The 23,098-nt window shown below is 34.0% G+C and overlaps 1 protein-coding gene across 1 annotated transcript in view; it reads left to right on the forward strand.

Annotated features, from left to right (window-relative positions):
• Window positions 1-4,377: 4,377 nt before the first annotated feature.
• Window positions 4,378-23,098, forward strand: part of LOC145296905 (uncharacterized) — a 111,396-nt gene continuing 92,675 nt past the window's right edge. The window contains exon 1 of the mRNA XM_080143067.1: window positions 4,378-4,612. The gene's annotated coding sequence lies outside the window, so the exon portion shown is untranslated. The remainder of the gene's footprint in view (window positions 4,613-23,098) is intronic.

Consider the following 23,098-nt stretch of genomic DNA (forward strand, 5'->3'; position numbering starts at 1 on the left):
GAGATAGAGGTTGCAAGGAGGAGAAAAGGACATCTCCTACAAGGCTACGAAGTCTATTTTGAACTCTATCAAGGCAGGACAAGTATTTTTTAAAGCTCTAATTGCTTACCCTCTTTCCTTCTCGTTTGGATTTGCTTTCTACCTCACTTCCTAAAGCAAGTAAGTTTTAACAGGAATGTGTTAACTCAAAGTATTTTCGAACCATGGAAATCATTCTAAACGCCCAGACGTAACAAGTTTATGTGAAAATCATGTAGGGAGAAGGCGGATCGACCGAACCCCGAATTCATGATGATGACGAGAGCATAGGTCGAAACTCCTTTCCATCACAAAAAAAAAGAAGAAGAAAAATCAGCAAATAGCAACGACTTGGGAACAAATACAAGCATTAAATATAATAATTTTTATTTAACCAGACAGGGTTCATTTTTGCGTGCAAGATATGTGCAAGTCACAATCCTTGTTGAATGTGCGAGATCTCCCCATGTGCATGAAATTAAAAAGATTGGTGTCTATTAAAAATGTGTCGAGATGTGTATTCTAATAAGACAAAAATTCAGGAACATCACTCAAGTGAAAAAAGATTATTGCATAATTGTAAAGACATTGTTGGAAGTTTTTAGTGACTAAAGAAATCCTCTGAGATTGAGGAAATTATTATTGTCAGCGTGATTTTATGAAGAAAACCCTGTGAATGCAAGATACTAGGAAGGAAAAAGTTTGTGAGCATAAAATATTCATCCATTGTTGTTTGTGTGGGATCAAGTATCTTGTCCGTTTACAGATTTTTATGACACTTTTACCAGTGTGCCATATATTATGGCACAATCATGTTGGCACACTGGTTCTCGCCAGATCACCGACGTTAAGCAATGTTGAGCCTGGCCAGTACCAGATGGGTGACCATTTGGGGAGGTGAGGTGCTGTATGTACCGCGAGGTAAAATACCAGGTTGAGAAACTGGTGCGGTCTATCCTTCTCTTGAGGGTGGATGGGATTCTCTTAAGCTGTGGTAGGCACCCCGTCTAGTGATGGCGTCACGATAAAAAATACCCCCCTTGATAGCCCTGGTGAAGTATCAAGTAGTCAGCTACCGACAAGATTCGAATTACACTATAAACTCGTGTAGTGAGTTCAATCTCGGCGGCAGCCAGACTGGATCGGATTGGATTGGATTGGATTGGATCGGATCGGATTGGATCGGATTGGATTGGATTGGATTTACCAGCATAGATTTGTACATAGGTAGGAGTCCACATAGTGTAATTTCGAGCAGCGGCTATTCAGCCTGTGAAAAGTTGTCTGGAGAATCATTGCTAAAACTTGGCGTGGTTTTTAATGTCCTTTGGATGGAGCCTGATGTAAGCGACAATTACGGGCGGCGACGATAGTAACTTGTGGAAACACTGTCTAAACTCGTTTTGATTTTGCATGCTAGTACTTATATACGGGCTTTCTCGAATGTCCAACCCATTCACTGTCTACATACGCAAGTAGATAAAAATATAGTCCCATGGATTTGTGTTTAAAATTGACGCATTACAGCTGCGTCTCTATGCGCTGACAGAATTGTGTGGGTGACCGGTCACAAAAATCAAATTGTTCCTGAAATGAATAAATTCCGGCCGTATAAATTCTTCTGATTATGTGACGAGTGACTTGATTTAGCTGGTCACTACAATGGTAAGCCAGGAATTCTGTTCAGTGAAATCAGTTTTCTCCAAAATTCTCAAACCTGCACACCTTGAACAGAACCCTAAGAAGAATTCTCTACACCCATCCCCATGTTCTTTAGAGTTGGAGGAGGAGTGGCAGGGGATGGGAAGAACTCAATTTGTCACTTACCAGCCTTATTCATCTCATGGACACATACTTACACACTAACAATAGTCAGGCGGACAGAAACGAACTATTACTCACAGCTATATATGCACTAACAAGAACAAGGTAAACCAATGCACATACACAGTGCCACACTGCCAAATACTCACAAAACTATATTACTTACATATTATGAACATTTTGTTTCATGACTACTAACCCAACTCTCTTTACCAAACACGAATTTGCATTAAGAATATTTTCCTTATTGAAAGTAACTTTTATATTCTTATCTCTTGTATAAAAATGTTTTTTTATAAAATTTTGTTTTTCCCAATTTAAGTATTTACAAATTTAACTTAGTCATTACATGTCAACACTCGGACCCATACGTTGTATGCAGACAGTCCCAAGGAAACAGACAAGCAAAGAATTCATATCACTTTTTTATTTGACAAAAAAAAAACCCAGACATTTATTTACAGGTACTTCTAGAATAACGCTTTGTCTCTTGTTCAAAAGTTTTCTGATACTCCAATGTGCTTAGCAAGACCATGCCATGTCGAATATGTGGTACTCTGTCTTTGTCCGGCCATGTTTTGGACACATCTTTCGCTGTTGCTCTCAGATTACGTGTGTAACATGTTTATTTCCGCTCTTCTCAAGCCATGTTTTTTTATAATCGTTTTCTTTCCTTCTTCCTCACTGTGATGTCACCTTGCACACAGCTCGGTTATTTGCATATGTTGGCTGTTGTACAGCTGCTGCTGCTGCCATAGGTACTGTGTTACATAAAACTCTGTTTATGTTTTAGTTAGCGTTTGTTAACTGGTGACCTCTTTTATTCTCACAGTGTCCGATTTGTTTCCATTTTTCTAAGCATACGTATATATCTTACATTTTCTTCTTTCGCTAAAGCATATATATTTAATGTAAGTGATTTTTTTTTTTTTAATAGTGGGCATTGGCAAATCTAATATATATATATATATATTTTTATTACATTTTCACCCCAAACAAGGCACATTGCCACTTTGGTGTAAGGGGCTACTATCAGGAGCAACAACTACTGGGGTACTATATAGGGATTTGGGCAGCAAGAGGTCGGTTCATGTTACACTTGAACTTCTGCACGTCAGTACAGTTGGGGAAGCAGGGACCTGGAATGGAATTCCAAAGTCTAGCAGTTCTGGGGAAGAAACTACTGGAGTAGAAAGATCTTTTATATCTAGGGTTCTCTACAGTGTGGGGGTGGGATTTAGCAGCCTGCCGGGTTTGTCGAGGGTGTTCACGTTGTAGGGGCACAAGTGCTTGTAGTTCGTCAGAGCATTCACCATTAAAATACTTGTAGAACAGGCAGAGGGATGCAACATTTCGTCGATGGGACAGAGGCTGAAGCTTAGATGCCAGTTCAGGACCTATCAGATTTGCAACTCTCTTTTGAACCTTGTCAAGGAGCGAGAGACTAGTAGCCGATGCACCAGCCCAAATGTGACAACAATACTCCATACATGGACGAATGGTGGCCTTATAGAGGTACAGGATACTTTTAGGTGTTAGTAGTTTTCTAGCACGGTAGAGAGAGCCTATCTTCTTTGCAGTAGCCCTGGCAATGCTTTCAATGTAATTGTTCCAACTCATGTTTCCTGTGAACGTTAGGCCAAGGAGTTTGAAAGATGTACTCTCAGATAAAGAGTCGTTGGCCATTGCTATAGGTGGTAGAGAAGGTTTCTTGTAATTATTGAATGAAACTAGTTTAGTCTTGGCAGCATTGAACGTGACCATCCAGCTATATGTCTGTCTGTTTGTCTGTCTATCTCCATATTTTCAAACTTCATCTCCTCCGAAACTAAAAGTTGCAGAGCGACGCTAGGGACCTCAAATGTTTGGATTTTTTATGGGACATTCTTTTATTGATCTTTAACCGGTCAAAATTGGGGTCAAAATTGAAAAAAATCGTTATACATTTTGTACATTCATTTTAGTTTATTTTTAAATTTTAATTTTTAATCACTTTATATGCATGTCATGTTGATAAAGTGGTAATGTCCACAGCTTTGAATGTTACATTTCGATTTCGATTTCAGCTGATGGCACCTAAAATACTTTTTATTTATTCATTTTTTTTTTTACTTTTGAAATCACGACTCTATAATAATATATACGAAATCTGGACAAATTCAAATAACATATTTAAGCGTATTTTACGCCCAGGCAAAGCCCCCCCCCCTACAATTAAAATGATTATTCGTCCCGCTCTGTGATCTAACTGTGGCCAATACGCCTTCTAGTGAAGTGAATGATTGTTTTATGTCTTTGTCGATTAAACCAATCTTTCTTCATGATGGAGGATATAATGCTCGGGAGGGTGGGCTAATAGACCAAACAGAATACGCAAATCTTTCACCCACGTTTTCTTTTCTTACTTTTTTTTTTTTTTTTTTTTTTTTAAAAAGGAAAAAAAAAAAAGGGAGTCGCTCAAATTGGATATTGGAGTTTTCTTCTTTCCTCTCTTTTATTTTTTATGGAGTTACGTCATATGTCCAAGCGGGAGAGGGGGGAAAAAGGAAGACGGAGAAAGAAAGGCCCGCCCACTTTTGTTGCGTCGGACGGGGTTTTCCCTACGAACAACTTCTCTCGCAACTCTTTAAAGAGAAACGTAATCGTTTATTATTGATCGTCGGATTTATTTATTTTTATGTCATAAAAATCGAATCATCACGCTTTTTAAAAAAACAAAAAACAAAGCTGAGATTTGTTTACTTAAAAAACACAAACGGATTAAAACAAGGTAAGTAAGATCGTACAAAACTTGAAACAAGTGCTCTCTGTTCATCACAAACAAATCAAAAGAATGAAAGTTTTAAATTTAGATTTCAAATGACAAATCTATCGCCTATCATATAGATGATATAGATGGATATGAAACGAACAAAAATCTAATCTTTTACTGCGATAAGTTTTCTAAAACATTTTCTTAATTGATTGTTGAATTTATATAGTATTTTTTTTTTTTATTTCTCACACAAACGAAAAAGTCTGACTTATGAATATGGTGACCTGTTTTTTGTTAAGTATTGTTTTTCGTTTTATTTAAAAAAAATTTTTTTTTACGTATTTCGTTGAAAAAAGTGGGGGGGGGAGCATGAAACTAAAAATATCATTATAAAAAAAACTCATAAAAAAAAGGGAGATTTAAAGAAGAAAAACAAAAACTTTTCCGATTTTCAACTTCTTAAAAATACATTTATTATTGTTACCAGCAAAAAATATGTGATGATGTGCCCCCCCCCCCCCCGTGGCCTGTCGCATAGTTTTGCGAACCTAAGAGGAGATCGTATCGTGGCCAGTACGCAACGCCAACGGTAAATAAGGATATAATGCCAGGGAGGATTTTCTCATGACAACAAAATAGGTACTCACACACACACACACACACACACACACACACACACACACACACACACACACACAAGGATAGGGTAATGCCTGGGAGAGTGTTATCATAACCACAGTACTACATCCCTACTCCAGTACTCCACCAAAAATAAAAAATAAATAAATAAATAAAAAACAGGAGATGGTAATGCCTGAGAAAATGATGTCATGCAAACATTAACAATACTGGATGTGGATAGTCTATCCAGTCCACCTCTCAAAGGAGGATGGGTCAGGCAGGGTGTGCTTATATAGTCGACAAATCGATTTTTTTTTAATGTATCGTTTTAATCAAAAACAATATTACGTACTTAATTGTCATGTCGAAAATAGTAATATATCCAAAAATTACGAAAATTCACCGCGTATAACAACTGCTATTGTGTTTTTAGTAAAAAAAAAAAAAAAAAAAAGGTCTATTGCTACAGACAACAAATATTGCAGCCATATGACACAAGTAATCTAAAATATTCCTTTCGGAGTTGTGTCCCCCTGTCTGTAGACTCCTACTGCCTACTTTATAACGTCTAAGAAAAATGCGATTTTATCCAATTTTCCGTAAAAAACTGCTTTTAACTATAAATAAATTTGGGTTTGTATTACTATACACATAGATTTAAAAAGTTGTAAAAAAAAAACAAACAAAAAAAAACAAAAACAAATATATAAGCAAATAAATGTCATCAAAGACAAGATAAGTTACTTTTCTACAAAACTGGAGAATTTTTTAGTGTTTTTATTTAATGTAAAATGTTTATTTGGCTCGAAAAATAATGTTTAACGATATATTTGAAAAATACAAATGGCGGCCGACTCTGTGTTGAACACGTTAAGTTTGGTTGGTTGGTTGGTTGTTTTTGTTTTACGGCATATCAACCTTTTTCAGGTTATTTAATGCCGAATCTAGTTATTTTGAGGAACGATTTTTAATGGAGTATATTTGTTTTTGTTTTTTTTTAAGTCGGATTAACCCATAGTTGGGACCCTAACAGGTACTACCACTCCGGGTCAGAGTGGACCTGGGAGCAATGGCAATTAAAGGGTGACTCCACACTCCCCAAGGCCCGCAAGGCGGGGCCTTACCATTGGATATAGTTTTAGGTCATATCCAGCCAGGACCGTGTTAAGTTTAGAGAAATAAGTTAAAACTAAAAAAAACTATACAAAATACTGTTAAAAACCTACCGAATATATGTCAGCCTATGTCACGGTAACATACATTGAGTGAGTTCCTAACAGTATTTTGTATAGTTTTTTTGGTTTTAACTCATTTTCCTAAACTTAACGTGTCGAACACTCGAACAGTGTTGAAGTGTTGGAGTGTTGGACTCCAACACAGAGTCGGTCGCCATTTGTATTTTTCATCGGTAGACACTGTGTTTTTCGAGCCGATTAAACATTTTACATTAAATAAAAACACTAAAAACTTATCCAGTTTGGAAGAAAATTAGCTTATCTTGCCTTTGATAACATTTTTATATATTTGTTTTATTTATTTATTTTTTTTTGACAATTTTTTCGAATATATGTGTATAGTAATACAAATCCGGTACGTAATATTGTTTTTGTTTAAAAACAACATGACGATAGAACTGGGCGATGCATTGATGCAATGCATTGCAATACTTACTATTGCATCGGTAATGCCTGGGAGGATGGACTTGCAAGACTGAATAAAATCGGTAATCGTGAAGAAAGAGAGAGCCTGTTTCCTCCGTTTGACTATAGGTGGCGTTAATGTCTGTCCACCCAGTTACGGAAGCACAAAATGTATATAATGGCACCGTTGAAATAAAAAAATAAATGTTTAATTTTAAACATTTTTTTTTGTTTGTTTTTTTTTGCAAACATATTTAAGTTTTTTTTTTGGGGGGGGGTTTCAAACATATTTACGTTTTTTTTTTGTTTTGTTTTTATTTTTGCAAACATTTACGTTTTGTTGCTGGTTTATTTTCAAACATTTACGTTTTTTGTTTTTTTTTTTACGTTTTTTGTTTTTTTTTACGTTTTTTGTTTTTTTGTTTTTACGTTTTTTTTTTTGCAGGCATAAACTAATAATTTTTGAAATATTTTTCTTTTAGAAAAGTTTGCTTATGCACTTATTGTACCGCGCTATTTTTTTTTATAGTAGTTTCAAGTAAGATTAAGGTTTTACAATATCCTTTTTCAAATATATATATATATATATATATATATATATAAATACTCGCGGAAAAGGTAAAATAAAAAAATTAAGAAAAAAGAGGGGGGTCCATAAAAAAATGATAAAAGAAAAAACGTTGATTTTGTTATTATAAGAACGTAAAAAATACTCGCGGAAAAACGGTTGTACTCATAAATATGTTTAAAAGAAAAATATAGCAAAAACATTTAATTTATGCTTGCAAAAAAAAAAAAAAAATTAAAATTAAAACAAACTAAAAAAACGTAAATGTTTGAAAATAAGCCAGCAACAAAACGTAAATGTTTGGAAAAATAAAACTTAAATATGTTTGCAAAAACAAAACAAACAAAAAAACGTAAATATGTTTGAAAAAAACAAAAAACTTAAATATGTTTGTAAAAAAAACAACAAAAAAACATGTTTAAAATTAAAATATAACAAAAACATTTATTTTTATTTCAACGGTGCCATTATATACATTTTGTGCTTCCGTAACTGGGTGGACAGACATTAACGCCACCTATAGGCAAACAGAGGAAACAGGCTCTCTCTTTCTTCATGATTACCACAAAATCATACCCCCCCCCCATATACACACATTCTTGAAAATATTAATTGAAATGTTTTTTTTTTGTGTATGTGTGTATATATATATATATATATATATATATATATATATATATATATATATATATATATATATATGGGTTTGTATTACTGTACACAGATTCGAAAAAGTTGTCAAAAAACAAATATATAACAAATAAACGTTATCAAAGGCAAGATAAGTTACTTTTCTACCAAACTGGATACATTTTTTGTGTTTTTATTCAATATAACATGTTTATTCAGCTCGAAAAACATGCATTGTTTACCGATCTATTGGAAAATTCAAAATGGCGCCCGACTCTCTCTTTAACATGGTAAGTTTGGGAAAAGGTGTTATAAATAATAAACTAGACAAAATACTATTAAAAAACACCGAATATATATCAACTTATGTCACGGTAACATGTATTGAGCAAATTTCTAACAGTACTTTGTCTAGTTTATTATTTATAACACCTTTTCTGAACTTACCGTGTTAAAGAGAGAGTCGGGCGCCATTTTGAATTTTCCAATACATCGGTAAACACTGTATGCTTTTCGAGCTGAATAAACATGTTACATTGAATAAAAACACGAAAAATATATCCAATTTGGTAGAAAAGTAACTTATCTTGCCTTTGATAACATTTATTTGTTATATATTTGTTTTTTTGACAACTTTTTCGAATCTACGTGTACAGTAACACAAACCCATATATATATAGGTGCCGGGAAAACTCGTCCCGGGAAAACTCGTCTCCGGAAAACTCGTCTCGGGAAAACTCGTCCCCTTTCGCTAGGTAGGAAAACTGGTCCCTTATTGAGTAAATATCGATTGAAAACACATTTTATGATCGTTCTTGAAGGAGATATTGTTTTTTGAAATAAACTATAGCCCCCCCCCATAATATTTTAAAAAAAATATTTTTACTTGTTTAATGTTTTTTTTTGTGTTTTTAATAAAAGCGTTTATTATGTTCATAAACGAGACCGCATATTTTTTTATATTAATATAAAAAGAATTTACTTATATACTGTTGTTTATAAAAGGGTAAAATCGATTTTTCTACCTCGCCGACTATGTTGTTTATTTAATTTATTTGGAATCGTTTATTTGGTAAAGAAAAAAAAAACAGAAAACAAACAAAAAAACATGTCGGTCGAGTGTTACGGGAGAACGAGAAATAATGCCCGGTATCTTAGGGGGTCTTGATAATCGCTAAAAAATAGAAAATTAAAGAAATTACTGAGGGAGATTTGGTTTTAAAAAGAAAATAATAAATTTTAATATTTTTTAAAATATAATTTAGAGAGAGAGGGGGGGGGATAAAACCTATATCTCCCTTCGAAAAGCAACCAACAAAAAATGAAATTAAAAAGATTTTTGATAAACGATAGCGGAGTTTTCAATAAAATTGATTAATAAATTTATTTAGTGATTACTTTCTCTCTTAATGATTGATTTTAGAATTTTGAAGTAAAAATTAAAAAAATTAAAAATGAGTTAACGAGAGATTGTTAGCACATGGCATCTCTCGCGCCAAAAAAATATTTCGTTTTTAATTTATTAGTTAATTTTTGCAAAATTTGACAGGACGACAATAACTGTTGATAATTGATAAAATCATAATTTTAAATAACGCATGAGTGCATTTGGTATGACAGAAAACAAAAACATAACAACAAAAAACTATCATAATTAAAAAACAAAACCAAAAGCGTAACGAAGAATCGAATCGCTCCCTGTTTTTTAATGTTTTTGTTTTGTTTTTTATTATTGTTTTTATGACTCCAAAAAACATCGTTAAAATAAGAACAAAAAAAATTTGTTATTAACTTTGTATGAACATAATAAACGCTTTAAAATAAGTTAAATCACTAAGAACTTAGGCAGTTAGGTAGAAAACGGACACTTAGAAAATCGATTTTATTTAAAAAACAAAAAACAAAACATTAAACAAGTAAAAATATTTTTTTAAAAATATTATGGGGGGGGGCTATAGTTTATTTTAAAAAACAATATCTCCTTCAAGAACGATCATAAAATGTGTTTTCAATCGATATTTATTCAATAAGGGACCAGTTTTCCTACCTAGCGAAAGGGGACGAGTTTTCCGGAGACGAGTTTTCCGGAGACGAGTTTTCCCGGGACGAGTTTTCCTAAATTCATATATATACACACACCTGCAGACACTAGTGTTTCATGCTTTCACAATCATCGGTGTAGGAAGGTGACAATTCCTACCGGTCGGGAAATTCGAATCCACACACAAACCACCTTTGATGCCATTTGCTAAACCAAACCACTAACAACTGACAAGTTATAAACGCCAAATTCGGGCGTAGACAATTAAAAGTGTTTAATGGTGTGATGGCACTTGTGGGATACGGATTTTTTCAGGTTACGATGTGGAATACGATTTTTTTTCCAGCCCCTGACTACGGTATTTACCCCGCCTTACGCTGTTATTTAAGATGTTATTTGATTATATACATGCGTACTATATACTGTACTGTATTTTGTTACTAATTTTTAATATGTACTGTTGTTTAGTCCCCGCCATACGGCGATTTCACCTCACGATCCCAATCCCGTAACTGATTAATACTGTATCCCGGGATATATATATATATATATATATATATATATATATATATATATATATATATATATATATATATATATATATATATGAACAAATGATTAATAAAACATGTTAAAAAATATCTTGAAAAAAGAGTTAAAAACATATTTAATTTTAAAAAGGAAGCACAAGATAAGTGGATAGTCCTTAATCCGCGGAGTTTCGAAGAAATACTCTCCTTCTCATCAGAGGGCAGGAATTAGCAAAATGCGGGATCGGATTTTGCATGTAAAAGTATTTAATGAAACCACAAGTAAGTCACAGATCTTACTTGGTTAAAAAAAAAAAGAGTGAGGTAAGGGGAATAGGAGGTAAAAGAAAAAATGATAAAAAGATTTCACATGAATGGATAGTCCGGTGAAGGGTAAAAATCCAAGAATGTTAAAATCCAAACACGGTCGAATTAAAAACGTCCAATCCACAAGTAAATTCCAAAGGAATCGCGTACGCGTAACTCGTAGATGGTCCAAAATGATCCAAAAGGCAGAATTCCTTGGAAAATAATCAAAAATGGAATGAGTTCAAAATCATTAAAAGAAAAGTTCAAATGTGCACAGAAAAAGCACTGGAGAGAATATTTAAAACACGTCTGCCAAGGCCGGAAGAATCAAGTAAATTAAGGTTTAAAATAAAAAAAAAATAAAAAAAAAAAACGGTGAAGGTTTAAATTTGAAAAAGCAAGGTATGTTTTTAACTCTTTTTCAAGATGTTTTTTTAACATGTTTTATTAATCATTTGTTCATATTATGAGCTCTATTTCCTTTTCGGTTTTAGTGAGTTTTTGCATCTGGTTGAGATTACTTTACTTGTAAATATTAACTCTTTAATATTTATAATATATTTTAAGTTTACCATTTTGATTACCTTGGTACTCCAACGTAAGCAAGTTCTTGATGAGCCGTTCCAGTTCCACTTGTTAACAAATTTACCGAATTTCCATTACTAACGATTACTATATTGTCAAATTGACTACTGTGGACGCTTAACCCTTATTCTCGAGTGGCCTTTTGGCCTTGATAAGTGGTGATGCCTATGTAAAAAAAACAACAAAAAACTAACCTCAACCAAATCTTATCGCATCTCATAAACAGCATTTTTCGCATTCACAAAAAAAAAAAGTGGTGTCAAATTTGCTTTTTAGACGTGACTAAAATGGATGACACAGAAAACGACCACTTGGAAAGGAGTTGAAAACCAAACGACTTAAAAATAAAAAAAATCTCTAAAATTGGTAGGTTGTAGATTAACATACTTAGCTTAACATCCCCTCCTTCACCTCCTAAAAAAGGAGGAGGGGGTCGATGAACACCCTGAAAAACTTGGCAGAAAGAAGAAAAAGACGATCGTTTTAGAACAGTAAAACATTTCGCTTGCCGACACATCCGACATTCCAACGTATGTAATTTTATAGGAAAAGATACGCTTAAAAGCTTAACCACTTCTCACCATGCCGGTAAAAAAGGGGGTTTGTATTACTGTACACACAGATTCGAAAAAGGGGTTTGTATTACTGTACACACGGATTCGAAAAAGGGGTTTGTATTACTGTACACATAGATTCGAAAAAGTTGTCAAAAACAAATATATAACAAATAAATGTTATCAAAAGCAAGATAAGTTACTTTTCTACCTAACTGGATATATTTTTTGTGTTTTTATTCAATGTAACATGTTTATTCAGCTCGAAAAACATGCAGTGTTTACCGATGTATTGGAAAATTCAAAATGGCGTCCAACTGTCTCTTTAACACGGTAAGTTTGGGAAAAGATGTTATAAATAATAAACTAGACAAAATACTATTAAAAAACAACCGAATATATGTCAACTTATGTCACGGTAACATATATTGAGCGAATTTGTAACAGTATTTTGTCTAGTTTATTATTTATAATACCTTTTCCCAAACTTACCCTCTCCGAGAGAGAGTCGGCCGCCATTTTGAATTTTCCAATACATCGGTAAACACTGCATGTTTTTCGAGCTGAATAAACATGTTACAGTGAATAAAAACACAAAAAATATATCCAGTTAGATAGAAAAGTAACTTATCTTGCCTTTGATAACATTTATTTGCTATATATTTGTTTTTTGACAACTTTTTCGAATCTGTGTACAGTAATACAAACCCCGAAAAAGTTGTCAAAAATCAAAAAACAAATATAGAACAAATAAATGTTATCAAAGGCAATATAAGTTACTTTTCTACCCAACTGGATATGTTTTTAGTGTTTTTATTTAATGTAACATGTTTATTCAGCTCGAAAAACATACAGTGTTTACCGATGTATTGGAAAGTTAAAAATGGCGTCTGACTCTCTCTTTGACACGGTAAGTTTGAGAAAAGGAGTTAAAAATAAAAACTAGACAAAATACTGTTAGACTCTCGTTCAATATATGTTACCGTAACAATAGGCTGACATATATTCGGTGGGGTTTTAACAAGGGTTTTGTCAAGTTTTTTTATATTTTTAACTTCTTTTCTCAAATTTACCGTGTCGAAAAAACAGTCGGGCGGCCGGGCCGGGCGGGGCGGCGGGGCGCCTTTTAAAATTTTCCAACACATCTGTAGACACTATGTTTTTCGAGCTGAATAAACATGTTATATTAAATAAAAACACTAAAAGATTATTCAGTAAGGTAGAAAAGTAACTTATCTTGCCTTTGACATTTATTTGTTATATATTTATTTTTTGACAACTTTTTCGAATCTATGTGTATACTAATGGTGTATTAGTATACACCAAAAAAAAAAAAAGGTCGACCTAGACGAGAGTGCCCAAAATGGCCGACCAGGACTGAGATATGACACGTGACCGGATGTAATGGAAGAAATATCTCATGTATTTAATTTAAGCCGTCGTTTCGTATCTTACAACATCGTATCTTACAACATATACAACAAATATTTTCTGGGTGGACACGAGCTGTTTACTTTGGGCATACTGTAATCCTTTCTCCTGGGTAAAATTAAGGAGAATTTCCATTCTTGGAGAAGTAGCCATTTTTTACAAGCGATACGGTAGAGAGAAGAGCAGTGTTGCCAAAGTAAATTCAAGTGCCTATCAGGGTTGACAGCTTGGTTTCTTTTTCAATTTTGGCTTCAAATTTGGCTTTTTTCTGATAATTTTGTATAAATATTTATAAATTATTAAAGATTAAAGAAAAAGTTACAATAAAGTATTTGTTGTATATGTTGTAAGATACGAAACGACGGCTTAAATTAAATACATGAGATATTTCTTCCATTACATCCGGTCACGTGTCATATCTCAGTCCTGGTCGGCCATTTTGGGCACTCTCGTCTAGGTCGACCAAAAAAAAAAATCGGCTCTTCTTCGCTATTTTAATGAAATTCGAAAAATGAAATATTGAATTTCAAATGAAACCAATGGTATCTACTGAAATGAAAATATCCACAAATTACAAAAAAAAAAACCGAAACGGTAGAAAATGAATGAAAATGGTTTTTGAAGACAAGCAGCAAAAATTAAGTTTTACTAAATTGGCCAAAGATTTTCAGTTTTCAGAAAAGATTTACCTCCCTTTTGTTACAATTAGAACTCTCCGGTTTCTTTTTTTCTTTGCAAAACTCAACTTTCACTAATTGTCTTTGAAAACTATTTTCATTAATAATTAATTATCTATCTTATCGTTTCTCGTTACTATTGGATATGTTCATTACTGTGACATGACAAGTCAGTAGATGTCATTGCTTTCATTTAAAATTTAAGGCTTAACGGTTTATGGTTTAAATCATTTTCCTTCTAATTTCTTTTAGAAACATTAACCGTTGTTTCATTTTCATTTTCCAATTTGTCAGTTTTTCCTGTGTTCGTTTCGTTTCACTCGATCTTGGTTTTTGATCGCAAAGGCTGCTATTTGCGCTACGGAATTCCCGGTGACAGCCATCTTGAATTTATTCATTCAATGTTTACACATATTTAATCGTGGATTTCTCGAGTTTAGATAAGTAAAATAAATTAACTTTTACTCAAAATGACTCTTCATGTAATAATGTTTAAGATCAGAAACATTTTTAATTCCTACACAGATTTATTTTCTCATATCACCCACAAACCCTATTTAGTGACATTTCAACAATTCAGGTACTTGTACAGTTTAGTCAAGACATTCAAAAATGAAAATATCGAAAAAAGGTTATATTGTACGTATCTGTTATGGACTGAAGATCTCCGAAAAAAAAGTTTAATTTAATTTAATCGAGTAATTTTTTTTTTTTTTTTTACAGCGGAAAAACACGTTCTTATGAGAGCGCGTTGAAGTCAGCCATTAGGAAATTTGCTGAATACGCCACGGGGAGATAACTCCATGTAAAGCGCCGACACTCCCTCCCCATCTTTATTACTAGCTTTTCTTCCTAAAAATCGAACCTTTTCCTCGGTATAATAACAAATTGCTTTTTCGCTGTAAAAAAAAAACTACTTGATGAAATTAAGTGAAATTTTTTTGGGGGGGGAGAACTTCGTTCCATAACGGATACATACAATTTAAACTTTTTTCGATATTTTCATTTTTTAATGTCTTCACTAAACTGTACAAGTACCATAATTCAGTAGATAGCATTGGTTTCACTTTAAATTTAAGGAATTTGTGCTCTACTAGGACGGCATCATCACGTTTTAGTTTTCAGTTGAGACATGGGGAGAGTGCATAGCATGAGTAGACAAGAACTTTCATTCGTTCATTACGAAAAAAAAAAAAAGGTTTTGAATTTATTACGAAAATTTAAAACTTAAAAAGAAGGTACAACCTTTTTTTGGTTTCCAGTTTGGACATGGGGAGAGCAGGAGTAGACAAATGCAATTTCAGAACCGAATAAAAAATAAATGCATATTTTTTTTTTTTTTTATATTAATTCTTATTTGAAAAAAAAAATTTTTTTTTTAAATGAATATAAGAAACTTTTAACACAAAATAGATTTTTTAAAAACAAAATAGATATTTTTTTAATTTTTAAAAATGTCTATTTTGTATTTAAAAAATTCCGAGCATAAATCCTACCAAAGGCAAGATAACTCCTCTGTCTACTTGGATAAGTTTTTAGTGTTTTTACTTATTTTCAAGGCGTTTTTTTTTTTTTTTTAATTTGAAACACAAGTAGTGCCTAGTTCCTAACTTAGAATAAAATTGCGGAAATTCTTTGGAGTTTTGGATGCATCGAGTTTCAACTTAAGTAAACACTTAAAAATAAGTTAGAAGAGTAACTTATTTTGCCTAAAAACGGAAGAAGTTTTGTGTCATTTCCTTAGGATGGGATTTCATGTTTTCCTTCTTAAATCAACTTCCGCTTCTAAACACATCTTTGAGACAAACTATTTTTAGTCACGGATTGAAATTTGGCATCCTAGCATCCCAATAAAGAACTACCAGTCTAAAATAGTGCATCAGCCATTAAAAGAGTAAAATGGGAGATAAGTATGTCTCCTTTATTTGCAGTCTTCAAAGTGTTCACATCTAGAGAAAATGCAATTTTCCAGAAAAATTACTTTAATTATAAATAATTTTCTACTCCATGAATTTACATAATTTTTGGATATTTATCCGTTTTTGTCCTTCAGTCCTCATTTCCAATGAGTGATTTTTCTGACAAAGGGTGAAGAAAAAGCTGCTTTCCAGGTCGGTAGTACTTTGTGAACAGTAGCCTGAGATGTCGGAAATTTTCTGTTTCTATGTCTATCTTGTGGCCACGTCACTAGTAAGGGTGCTGAAGGTAAACGTTTCATCTGGGCTGACGTTATCTGCCAAATTGTCAGGGACCCGAACTTTGGATTAACCACTAAGGAGGCTGTCCTATCAGAAGGTGCAAAGTACCAGGGCTGCTGTATTGCCATTTGGTGAATGGATTCTGGACCATACAGTAGCTTCTGGTAGGGCCTCTCGATGCCATACTAGTGGGTAATTGTTACGGCTTAACCTTATCATGCGTTACAAAAAAAAAAAAAATTCCTGTCTTTTTCTCTTTTACTTTCCCTCTCTGTCCTGCTCTAACCAAGTCTATCGACCTGTTCCACAAATCCCAAAACCTCAACATGACATATCTCCCAAAAAAAAAAAACACGAATAAACTTAGAATACCATCCTCCAATGTAGACCACTACTACCATGTCTCCTTCTCCAACATCAGGGGTCTATGTTCCAACCTTTCAGAGGTTGAAACCCAATTACAGGAGATGAAACCGGACATATTCTTTCTAAGCGAAACTGGCATAGGGCTGACCACTTCCCTAGATGATTTCATAATTAAAGGATACTCTAACTTAACATCTAAATCTGATCCCCCAAGATCGCTATGGGCATGGAGTATGTGCCTACATTAAAGATGGCTTTCCATGTGGTAGGGACATCTCCAGAGAAGACCCTAATTTACCTTATATGTGCTTTCTGGTTGCACTTGCTTATACCACCGCATTTATATTTTCCCTCTATCGCCCTCACAACAGTGGGGTTACTACCTTTAAGAGTATATCTGAGAAAATTGACCACATCTTGTCTGCTCATCCGTCGGCTAACATTCACATTTGCGGTGACTTCAATGTCCATAATGTGGAATGGCTGACCCACTCAAATAAGGCAGATGATGAGGGGAGGTTCTGTCATGATTTGGCCATTGCCTATGACCTCTCTCAGATTGTTCACGAATCCACCCGTGTGCCCGATACTACCGGTCAGTATGCAAGTCTTCTAGACCTTTTTCTCATAACTAAGCTATGTTCATGCTCTGTTCTATCTCCTCTGGGATCCTCCGACCACTCTGTTGTAGCAGTTAAGATAAAATGAAATGTAATAAGTCTTCAGACGTACCTCTCCACTGTACTGTATATCGGTACTGTATGGCTGACTGGGATAGCTTCCGTACATTTATATCTGATCTACATCTGCATTCCATGTTTAAAAAGGATGTGTCCTCTATAGTATCAGACCTGACCGAATGGTTAATTGTAGACATAGACCGATTCATACCATCCAAAAAATTCCAACAAAAACCTAAGAGCTAGCCATGGTTCTCCCTAGAATGTGCTGCTACCATTGCGCACAGAAATCACTTTTTCCATAGCTACCAACGTAATAGACGTACTGAGACTAAAGCTGCTCAGGACTGCCAGCAACCACTGTAAAAGAGTAATAAAAAATGTAAGAGAACTATATGCTCAGTCTGTTAAATCCAAAGTAGCTGAGCAGCGGCTTGGTTCCCCACCAGTTTTGGCAAATAGCAAACAGAATCCTGAACAGAAGCGTGCGTTCTATCCCAACCATCATCAATGGATCTAAGGTCATCTCGTCAGCATTAGACAAGGCCAAACTATTTGCCAAGAACTTTGCAGCTAATTCTACCCTATGTGACGAAGGCCATCAACTCCCCATATTTCCTCCTATAACAGACAACACGCTATGCAACATACAAATATCTGTGCATGAAGTTGCCAAGCTAATCAAGAACCTTGACTCCAGTAAAGCAGCTGGCCCTGACTGCATTCCAATTATAGTGTTGAAAAAGCTACAACCAGAACTTGCCTCCATACTTACAAAACTGTTTAAGCATTGCCTTAAGAAGTGCTTCCCAACATCCTGGAAAACCTCATCACTATGCCTTGTATTTAAGAATTCAGGGGATAAGTCATCTCTCTCTCAGTACAGACCAATAAATCTCCTGTGTGTCATGAGTAAGCTGCTGGAATCCATATTAAATAGAAAAGTAGTTGACCACCTCAGCAGAAATAACCTTCTTAGTGATATGCAATATGGTTTCCTTTCTGCTAGATCTAAAGCAGATATGTTAATGGTTATATCTCATAGGATTAGTGAATCTCTCGATAAAGGCTTCCTTTCTAGGGCAATTGCTCTTGACATATCAAAGGCCTTCAAGGTATGGCATAAGGGCCTACTTCACAAGATTTCCAGCTAGGGTATAATTGGAAATGTTTTCTCAATTATTAAATCATTTCTCTCTGATAGGCTCATAAGAGTAGTGGTTGATGGGCAGAAATCAGAGGACCAGAGTATTAATGCTGGAGTCCTTCATGGGTCCATCCTGGGCCCAACTCTCTTCCTGATCTACATCAATGATCTCCCAAAACACATACTTAAATCATTCGTTGACATCTATGCTGATGACACGGCCATCTATGGCAACATATCAAAGGCCGTAAATGACAAAGTTCTCTCTGATTCTCTCTCCTCTGATCTTGAGCGTGTGGTACAGTGGGAGAGGAGGTGGCTGGTTACTTTTAATGCATCCAAAACCAAGCTCCTATGTTTACACCATCAACGCTCTGATCCCCATCTGGCATCAATTGAAATGGATGGATCTCGTCTTGGGGAGGCTCCATGTTTTGACAACCTTCTGGGTTTGACCTTTACTTCTGATCTGAAATGGAACAGGTACATCAGGTCTGTTGCCAAGGTCGCTGGGAGGATGGTGGGATCCTTCTATCGATCCAGAAGATATCTCACTACTGATGCAATTCTCTATCTGTATAAAAGTCAAGTACGTCCAAGGATGGAGTACTGCTGACACATATGGGCAGGATTCAGTTTCTTTTAAGAGAAGGGGTAGTTTAAGGTTAAGGAATTAGTAAGGAGGGGAGGGGGGTAATATAGTAATACAGTGGTGGAGTGTGAAGGGGGAGAGAGGCTGGAGTAGCACGGTTGTTATAGCTACAGATGAAGCCAGATGGTGAGGATCAAATTTCAGGTCATTTAGGGATGTTTCAGCTATTGGCAAGATGTAACTAAATTGGGTCAACTGGTCAGATTGATAGAGATTTGATGTATTTTTATTCTTATTTATGTTTATTGTTTTGAAGTTTATCTTTGAACTTTTTCTACTATTAACAAGTTGGATGTTCAATCAATATATATATGCTTTGATGTTAAAGCTTATTGAATGGTCGTAATATTGTCTCTTTATTTATTTTGTTTCCTTATGTGCGCATACATACGTGAACGAATAAGACACAAACAAGTAATAGATACCATAAACCCATACATTCGCAACCCTGAATTTTATCATATAGAAAGCAGAATAATGTAAAACTTTTTCTACTATTTTTAATTAAATTTTCCCCAAAAGTTAAGAATTGGCGTTTTTTGTTTTGCACAAAAAACGTATATAAATAGTTTAAAAAAAAAAAAAAGAAGGTTTTTGAAAGAATTAATTTTTTATTTCTTGTCTAACTAAGATTTAGGGTGATTTTCTATGAGAATATGCAAAAATATTATAATATAAGTACCTGGATTTCAAATAATTCCACTTATTCATATAGGCAACCAGTTACTTCGAGTCGATTTGATTATTGTTTACATTTGTACTTGATAAAAAGCAAACTACGGAAGACCAAAAAGCCAAAAAAAACCTTATTTTTGGGTGACGAAAATTTCAATGTATTATTAACGCTGAGGCTGGCCAGTACCAGATGGGTGACCATTGGTATGAGTTTGGGTTTTAATGTGTATGTGTGTGGGGGCCAGGCTCTCCAAAATGGGGAGGGGGCAATTTAAAGCAGAATAAAAAAAATTTTTTCAGCACGTTTGGTCCACCGTAGTCGAAAGGTGGCAATATTTATCGAATTTTTTTTTTTTGTATCGATTCTTCAAAGCATGCCCTGTTTAATAATGGTCATGCATTATTCGGCTCGCTAAAAAGAAATTGCTAATTTATTTATCAAAGATTTTAAAATGGCTTTTTTCGTATTATTATTAAAAAAATTTGTTTTTGTTTTGCTTAACTTAAATTAATTATTTTACTTAACATATTCACCGAATTTCACTTCAAAACTCAAAAGCGGGATAATTAAACACAATCGAAGTTCTGATATTCAAACATCAAAATAAGGTATGCAAACAAGTTTTTTTTTTTTTGTTTTTTTTTTTAAATCTATAATCCCGTCCCTTACAGCAACATAATATGTTTTGTTCAGTTTCAGATGATTATTTTAAGCATATTTAGAACCACCTCAAAACAAGAGGGGGGGGGTGGAAGCAAAAAATATATATATATATGCAAATATTGTTCATGAAAAATAAGGAAACTGTTATAAACTTCATTCTTCTCTTAATAATCGCTAAAAATTTTGTATTGATTGGATAATTACCTGATTTTTGTTAGATTTTTAAAAAGACGGTCCGTCAAAAAGTACTTACCTGCCCCCCCCCCAGTTTTGGCGGTGCCTAATATATATATATATATATATGCAACTGTAATATATATATATATATATATATATATATATATATATATATATATGCAACTATAATATAACTGTAATATATATATATATATATATATATATATATATATATATATATATATAGTCTTTGAAGTTTTTAACCTTTAAAACTATACAAAAAAATATTTTTTATCATTCGTTAGAAAACCATCTATATATGTAACTGAAATATATATATATATATATATATATATATATATATATATACATATATGTAACTGTAATATATACATATATGTAACTGTAATATATACATATATGTAACTGTAATATATACATATATGTAACTGTAATATATATATATATGTAACTGTAATATATATATGTAACTGTAATATATATATGTAACTGTAATATATATATATATGTAACTGTAATATATATATATATGTAACTGTGATATATATATATATATGTAACCGTAATATATATATATATATATATATATATATATATATATATATAACTGTAATATATATATATGGTAACTGTAATATATATGATTAGTTAAAGTTCAGAATAAAATCACGCTTTCTCTTAACGGTTAATTTAAAAAAAAAAAAAAATCTTCTGAACGCTATTACTAGTTAAATTCTTCACTAGTTTGGAGACGGAATGCGTTGTTGTGATAAGTGATTTTTTTCTCTACTAATTCGCACTTTTTATTTTAAGATTCAAATATTAATAACTACATTTTATTTCAGTATTTAATTTATGTATTTCTGTTGTATTAAATGCTAGCTTCTTTTTTTTTTTTGTTTTTTTTTTTGTTTTCTCGTCCATAAATGTTTATTTATCTACCGAGTTGATTGCAAAAATAGATTACCTAATTGTACTCATTTTTAGTTCGTGGGAGGGGAATCTATCACCATACTTTCCCTTAAACAGGTCCGTTGGACTTTTATTAAGTACAATACTTAATAGTTATTTTTTATTTTTTATTTATTTATTTATTTATTTTTTTTTTAATGGAGAGTAGAAAACGCATTGTGGATGCGTTATCGGCAGCTCCTGTTACTCTCGCTTCTTCTTATTTGTCCCTCAGTCCTCATTTTTTAAATGAGTGATTTTTCTGACAAAGGGAGAAGAAAAAGCTGTTTTCTAGGTTGGCAGTATTTTTGCGCGAACAGTTGGCAGAGTTGGTGGAAATTTTCTGTTTCTATGTCTATCCTTGTAGCCATGTCACTAGTAAGGGTGCTGGAGGTAAACGTTTTGTCTGGGCTGACGTTATCCGCCTGATAGTCAGGGACCCGAACCTTGGATTAACCACTAAGGAGGCTGTCCTATCAGCAGGTGCAAAGTACTGGGGCTGCTGTATTGCCATTTGGTGAATGGAATCTGGACCATGCAGTAGCTTCTGGTGGGGCCTCTCGATGCCATACTAGTGGGTAATTGTTACGGCTTTACCTTATCATGTGGTACAAAAAAAAAAAAAAAAATTCTTCGTTTCTTTTTCTCTCTTAGTTTCCCCTCTCTGTCCTGCTCTAAGTAAATCTGTCGACCTAGTCCACAAATTCCAAAATTTCATCATGACAAGTTTCAAGAATAAATACACGATTAAACCCGGTTCTCCAACTTCCAACGTAGACCCCTACTACCATGTCTCCTTCTCCAACATCAGGGGTCTACGTTCTAACCTTCCAGAGGTTGAAACCCAATTACAGGAGACTAAACCAGACCTTTTATTTTTAAGTGAAACTGGCATTGGACAGGCTATTTCCCTAGATGAGTTTGCAATTACAGGATACTCTAACTTAACTTCTAAATCTGACCCCCAAGATCGCCATGGGCATGGAATATGTGCCTATATTAAAGATAGCTTTCCATGTGGGAGGGACATCTCCAGGGAAGATCCTAACTTACCCTATATGTGCTTCCGGGTTGCTTTAGCTCACACTACTGCATTTATATTTACTCTCTATCGCCCCCACAACAGCGGAGTTACTATCTTTCAAAGCATATCTGAGAAAATTGACCAAGTCCTTTCTACTTATCCTTCAGCTAACATTCACGTATGTGGAGACTTCAATGTTCACAACGTCGAATGGTTGACCCACTCAAACAAGACCGATGATGAGGGGAGGTTCTGTCATGATTTCTCCATTGCCTATGACCTCACTCAGATTGTTCAGGAACCTACCCGTGTGCCCGATAATGACGGCCAGTATGCGAGCCTACTAGACCTTTTTCTCAC

Source organism: Euprymna scolopes, chromosome 17 (assembly GCF_053919585.1).
Source record: "Euprymna scolopes isolate OS-2025 chromosome 17, ASM5391958v1, whole genome shotgun sequence".
Classification (NCBI taxonomy): Eukaryota; Metazoa; Mollusca; class Cephalopoda; order Sepiida; family Sepiolidae; genus Euprymna; species Euprymna scolopes.